Source organism: Penaeus chinensis, chromosome 14, assembly GCF_019202785.1.
Source record: "Penaeus chinensis breed Huanghai No. 1 chromosome 14, ASM1920278v2, whole genome shotgun sequence".
In the NCBI taxonomy this organism is placed as follows: Eukaryota; Metazoa; Arthropoda; class Malacostraca; order Decapoda; family Penaeidae; genus Penaeus; species Penaeus chinensis.
In genome coordinates this window covers 14,207,280-14,214,623 of record NC_061832.1, presented here as the reverse complement: position 1 = coordinate 14,214,623, position 7,344 = coordinate 14,207,280, and the positions used below count along the sequence as shown (strand labels likewise).

Here is a 7,344-nt window from a genome sequence, read left to right as displayed (position 1 = left end):
CAATAGAATATGTGGGACTGAAAGAGGAACATTACATAAGGGACATAGGGGTGGATCGGATTGTGACATTAGATAGGAGTGTGTTAGACGGGTGTGGCCAATGCATAAGCGGGCGAGGGCCGTCTCCCAACGTCTGTTCCGATGGAATGGAGCTGACCAGGAGGAGATTGACAGTTTTACAATATGTAATTTATTAGTGTGGAGATTTGACCAAAAAGATTACCATCGATTATACAAGAAGGTCTTAAAGTGTGGGTAATAATCCGTGGCTGGGATATGTGAGAAACGTGGTTGGTTTGATGTGGACATAGCAGTGTAGCGTGCTAGAGTATCTGCCTGTTCATTGCCGGGGATTCCAACATGGCTGGGTACCCAGCAAAATTTGATTGTTTTATGACGTGTGGACAGGTAGAACAACCAGTTCTGATTCTTACAAACAAGGGGGTTGGTCGTGTGTATTGACTTTATGAGGGTTAATGAGTTACGGGAGTCAGTAAAAATTGTAAAAGAGGAAGAGGGTAGTGAGTATATGTGTTTTAAGGCAAAAAGGAGTGCATACAGTTCTGTAGTAAGGACACTGGATTCAGGAGGGAAGGGGTATTTGAAAGTACGAGTTGGGAAGATTACTGCAAAACCAGCACCGGAGGTGGTTTTGGAGCTGTCAGTGTAGACGGGAATACTGGAGGAATGAGTGGAGGCATGGTCAAGGAAATGGGTGAGAAGGACAGTAGGAGGAATATTTGATTTTGGTGGGTCAGGGTAGACAGATGAGCAAATATGGGGGCAAGGTATAAGCCATGGAGGGACTGAATGGACAGAGAACGGGAGGGGTCGGAGATGGGGAAAAGGGGAATGGAAGAGGAGATTATCCATGCGAGTGGAGAAAGGAGTAGGTAAACGTGGAGAAGAAGCAAAGGTAGGAAGTAGGGATCGTGGGATAGTTAGTTTAGTTAGGGGAACTTGGTGGAATCGAGCACAAAATCGGAGAGAGAGGAGGGCACGGCGTCGAGAGAGAGATGGTATGCCTGATTCAGTGTACAGGCTCTCTACTGGAGGCACCTAGGGCTAAGCGAAGACCACAGTGGTGGATTGTAGAGTGGAAAGGATTAAGGCGACTTGAAGATGAAGGAGAGTTTTTCGATCTGAGCCCCAGGATAAATGGGATAGGGTTTGTAAAATTCGGAGACGGCGACGAGCTTTTTCTTTGATGTAAAGAATATGGTCTCGCCAGGATAGTTTGGAGTCAAAAATGGCGCCTAGGAATTTACCAGAGGAACGGTGTTGAAGTGGAGTGTCATATAAGAAGAGTGAAGGTAGAGGACCTACACGTGTGCGAGAGAAAAGAATGGAGAAAGATTTGGAGGTAGAAAAGCGGAAGCCATGGTTTGTGGCCCAGGAGGAAACTGATGATATTGCAGATTGAAGAAATTGGTAGAGATTTGGTATGGATGTGCCAGAGGCATAGATGGTTAAATCATCAACATAGAGTGATGACCGGGCTCCTGGTGGTAGAACTGAGGCAATGTCATTTACAGCAAGAAGGAATAAGGTGGTACTAAGCACACTGCCTTGTGGGACACCTTCAATTTGAGGAAAGAAAGATGATGTGGCAGAGGCAATTTTGACCTGGAAAGTGCGTTGGGAGAGGAAAGACTTTATGAAGACACCCATATTTCCACATATGCCTAGAGAGGACAATTGTTGGAGAATATGGTACCTCCATGTCGTATCATATGCTTTTTCTAGGTCAAAAAACATAGCTAGTACGGATTCATGGCGTGCAAACGCGGATGTAATATATGTCTCAAAATGAGCAAGGGGGTCAGCTGTGCTTCGGGCACGGCGAAAACCAAACTGGGAAGGTGAGATAAGATTGTGGGATTCAAGATACCACATTAAACAGAAGTTAACCATTCGCTCTAGTAGTTTGCATAAGCAGCTAGTTAGTGCGATAGTCTTGAGGGAGGGGACCCGATTTATTGGGTTTCAGGAAAGGGAGGATAAGAGCTTCTCGCCAATGAGAAGGAAAATTTCCTGATGTCCATATGTGGTTGTAAGTTGTTAATAGGAAGGATAATGAGGAAGATGGGAGTTGTCGGAGCATACGGTAGTGAATACCGTCAGGGCCTTCATGAGTGTTGCGGCACGATTTTAGGGCAGCACTGAGTTCAGAGGAAGAAAAGGGAGCATTATAGGACTCAGCAGAGGATAGGGTGAAGATAATGGGGGTACGTTCCCTGATGGTTTTAATAAAAGAGAAGTGTGGAGAAAGGTGAGAGCCACTACTGACCTGGCTGAAATAGTCACCCAGTTCATTAGCGACTTCGGGAGGATCAGAGATGAGGGTATCTCGAATATGGAGGACGGGGGCTGGATGGGGGGGATGTTTGCCTGATAGTTGTATCCGGCGCCAGACATTTGAGATAGATGTAGAGGATGTAATTGAGGAAACATAATTTCGCCAGCTATTGGTTTTACTATTTCGGATTGTACGACGAAAACAGGCAGATGCTCTCTTAAAGGAGATAAGAGCTGATAGTTGATGAGGGGTACCTCGTTTGTAGCGGTAACTGTTCCAGGCTGCACGTTTTACACGGAGTGCTTTAGTGCAATCAGAATTCCACCATGGAACACATTTGGAGGTATAGGGTCTTGAGGTTCGAGGGATAGCTGTATGGGCAGCTTTTAGGACTGTAGTTATGAAAAATTTTATCATTTCTGATACGAATGAGAGTGAAGATGGAGGGGTATGAATAGTAGAGAGTGAAGTGAAAGTATGCCAGTCAGCTCTATCAAAGCACCAGCGTGGGGAGTTGGGAAGTGGTACATATGAAGTTGGAGAAAGGAGAACTGGAAAGTGGTCGCTATAGGGAAAGTGGTCTAAAACTGACCAGTGGAAATCTAAATGAAGAGAAGGGGAGCATAGAGAGAGGTCAATGCCTGAAAAAGACTGCGTGCGTGTATCAAAGTGTGTGGGGCGATCTGTATTTAGAATAATAAGATCAGCTGTGGAGAGGAAGCGCACTAGAGCTCGGCCACGGGTGTTGGTGATAGAATCATCCCTAAGAGTGTGGCGGCAGTTAAAATCACCAACTATGAGGTAAGGTGATTGAAGTTGGGAAATTAGGTTTTCAAAAGCAACAAAGTTAATGGGGTGGGAAGGGGAGAAGTAGACTGAAATCACTGTGATCCAGCGGCGAAGAAAGATACGAATAACTGTACAAGGGACAGTGGTTTGAAAGGGAGGTATGACATAAGGTGTTTTCTGGTTGATAAGTATGGACGAGACATAAAGGGAGTGTGGAGAGGAAACAAACTGGTTATTGGGGATTGGTATTGGAGAATGTGTAAGAAAAGTTCCTTGGAGGCATATAATGGATGGGTTATAAGAGGAGAGGATATGTCGGAGGTCAGGTCTGTGAGAGCGGAAACCGCGAATGTTCCAATGAAAGATAGTTATACTTTCGTTGATTTAGCGATATCGATTGTAGAACGTTTTGGAGAATTTGAAGGGGAAGGTGCTAGAGGGTAGGATAAAGAATGAGGTTGGGAAGGTGGTATTGTATCAGGAGGGGTGTTGGGAGGTAGAGGGTCTGGGGAATAGGGTACTTGTGACATGAGGGATTCACGTGTGTATCCAGGAGGTAGTGGAAGGGATAAAGGGGATGGTGGGAGGGTTAATATAGGTAGGGGTGGAGTCGGGGGGGATGGGTTTTGTTGGGATGGGGTAGGAGGATTGGGTGTAGGGAGAATATGAGTAGGAGGAGGATGGATATCGGCAGTCACTTTGAGTGTGGAGGGAGCGGGAATTGTAGAATTTGAAGGTGGGTGAGTATCAGTTTGGGATTCTATTATGTAGTTCTGGATATCTTCAAGAGTTTCTGTAATGGGGTTGGTTGCAGAGTTTTGTGAGATAAAGGTTTTCTAGTGAGGGGGGGAAGAGAAGTCTGGTGTCTGAAAAATAGGGGCAAAGGAAGGTGGAGGTGATTGTGAGGTAGGGGAAGAGGGGGTGGAACGTTTATTCCGTCTGCTGCGGGTAGTGCGGGGAGGGAGAGGGGAAGGTGTTGGGGCTGTAGTAGAGATTGGGGTGTCTGGATTTAGGATGGCAAAAGAATTTGATTGGGTAGAGATTGGAGTGTCTGGGTTTAGGATGGCAAAAGAATTTGACTGGGGAAGGTAGAAGGTAGAAGAGGGGAAGTTAGATGGAGGGGGGTTGGGTTTAGGAGAGGGTGTAGGAGTTTGGGAGGTAGGGGGATTGGCAGAGTGAGCGACATTACTGGAGTAGGGGGTAAGAGAAAAGCCTCGTCGACGTGCTTCCTGTCTGGCTTCACGTAGAGTGAGTCCAAGTCTGAATCTGAGAGTTGCTACCTCAGACTCAAATTTGTAGGTGGGGCAGCCTTTATAAAATACATTATGGGGGCCGCCACAGTTTGCACATGTGCGTGATTGTGCAGAGCAGTTTGATCGAGTATGGCCAGGTTGGGCACATAGCGAGCATCTGGCTGTGGAATGACAGTGTTTGGCTGGGTGTCCTAAACGCCAACAATTTTGGCACTGACGAGGAGGAGGTTGGTATGGTCGGACAGGTACGGATTCCCCACCTATGTAAACATTAAAGGGAAGGTCATGTCTACGGAAAGTAATTTTGGCAATGTTGATGGATTTCTTACGATTTCCTCTGGGAGTAATGAAGTAGCATTGTACATATGTTGCATCATAGTCTGTGAGACAAGCGAGTAAGTCCTCTCCACAATCTGACTATTCTTTGTCATGGATTGGGCAATCTGTTGGGGAGATAGAGACAGTTCCGGTGCAAGTATTGAGGGTTGGATGAGGTATTGTAGGGATGGGATTACCACATAGATCAGTTAGTTTTGTTAATGCTATAGCTTGGTTTTCAGTTGTTACTGTGACGAGACGGGAGTGGTCGGGTCGGCTACGGGAAGAGACTTTGCCTACTTGTTTTTGGAGGCATTATTGGAAGAGGAGGGTGTTTTGAGAGTAGGGAGCTGTGGGAGGGATCACGAAAAATCGGTCCCATTTGGCTGGGCTAAATAGAGTATTTAGGATTCTTGTAGAGGTGGGGGTAGTAGAAGTGCGGGGACGTGTGGAGGAGGGAGTAGTGTTGAGGGGGGTAGTGTTACGGGGAGGTAGGCAATAAGGTTGTAAGGTAGTAATAAGGGGAGATGGGGTGGTTGATGAAGAAGGTTGTGGGAGTAAAGGTGTTGAAGTTGAGCATGTTGGGAGAGTAGAAATGTCTCCTGGGGGTTGGTTGTTGATTAGGGTTGATACTGTACTAGTATGCATTGATGATGGGGGAGTTGTTGCAGTGTTCGGAGCCATGGTCAAAGGAGAGCCGGGATTGGGGCTATTTGATAAAGGGGCAAGCCTCATTGCCCCTAATAGTGGGGTTACATCTTCATTATTGGCCATGATAAGCCTGGATTATATTGGGGAAAAAAAAAACAGTCCACCCCTCAGGGTCCCCTTGAGGGGTAAGGGCCAGATATGGCAGGGGAATACCGTGCCCATGGTTCCCTCAGGCCGTTCAGGACTGACACAAAGTCAGCCTTTCATCCTTTCAGCACGGCTCTCACACCTTAGGAGGTGGATAGTAGAAGGGATTGGTGAAGAAACTGAAACGAAAAGTATAAGTGGGAAAAAAAGACCATGCAAAATTAGTTGAGTTGATGGCTGAGTCCCAAGGTTGAGGAGTTCCCCATCATTGGGTCTCAGTCTCCGTTTCCTAAGCCCCCCCACGACAACAACGGGCAAAGGATTGGGGGGGAACAATAATAATAAATGTTTGACCTTTCTCAAAAACAATTTATTCAATCTGTTGAGGACTGTGTGGGATTTTGAAATGATATACCAAAATAATCCTTCACATTGTCTCTAGTGTTAGTCAAATTCCTTTATATTTTCTGGATTAAATTTTTTCCCAGATTAAAATTTCCCAATAAACCTTCTCATCAGTCCAGCCTGGTTAATATGGGAAGAAAGGCATCATGTAAGAGAATAGAAACCTAATTTTAATACCCCCCCCTCTCTTAACGTTCACCCGATTGGCTCCCATACCAATCTTTCAGCATAATGTACTAGTTAACTGCGTAACTTCATTTTCTGTTTCAATGATGCATTGTTTGGGAATTTGTTCCTTGTTTTTTATATATATAATATATGTGTGTGTGTGTGTGTGTGTGTGTGTGTGTGTGTGTGTGTGTGTGTGTGTGTGTGTGTGTGTGTGTGTGTGTGTGTGTGTGTATCCATTATATAAATATATAAATATATATGTATATATTTACATATACATATACATATACATATACATATACATATACATATACATATACATATACATATACATATACATATACATATACATATACATATACATATACATATACATATACATATACATATACATATACATATACATATACATATACATATACATATACATATACATATACATATACATATACATATACATATACATATACATATACATATACATATACATATACATATACATATACATATACATATACATATACATATACATATATACACATATACACATATACACATATACACATATACACATATACACATATACACATATACACATATACACATACATATATATATATATATATATATATATATATATATATATATATATATACACACATATATATGTACACACACACACACATATATATGTATGTGTTTATGTATATATGTATACATATACACGTGTATTTATATGTATACACATACATACATACATACATACATATGAAAAAGAAAAGAAAAGGAAAAAATATATATATACACATTTTTTATCACAACTTTCCATCACACTTGAAATAAAATTACAATTGATATCCCCATTTCTCTAAACTACATGCTTCTTTGTATCCAATTTGCACCTATTTGGATAAACAGCCTGCCCTTTTATATTGTCAGACAAATATAAACAAACCAGTGACAAGTTAATCACAAAGTAAGAGTTACTTGTTACCTTTTATTCTCTTAGCAACAATCTCTTGGACATATAAATTGTATATCAGGTGAAGTACATTTTATTCAAAACATTGCATAAACAGCTACTGAGGAGGAATCCATTTCTCCGAATAAAAATATGGCGAGAGAAAACTCAAATAACAGGTGATATACACAGGAAATAGTCTAACAAATACTCACTGTTTGATCACGTACATTCCAGCAATTCAAGGTTAGTCCTTGTTTGCCGAATCACAAGAATGACTTAGCCGGAGAACGTCTTTTAAAATATTCATCTGAAGAGAAAGCATGAATCGGAAATAAATGGAATGAATA

At 42.6% G+C, this 7,344-nt stretch overlaps 1 protein-coding gene across 1 annotated transcript in view; it reads right to left on the bottom strand.

The window, feature by feature from the left end:
• Positions 1–7,016: 7,016 nt before the first annotated feature.
• LOC125032471 (dynein light chain Tctex-type 1-like) overlaps positions 7,017–7,344 on the bottom strand; it is a 7,128-nt gene continuing 6,800 nt past the window's right edge. The window contains exon 3 of the mRNA XM_047623619.1: positions 7,017–7,344. This exon is cut by the window's right edge and continues 1,808 nt beyond it. The gene's annotated coding sequence lies outside the window, so the exon portion shown is untranslated.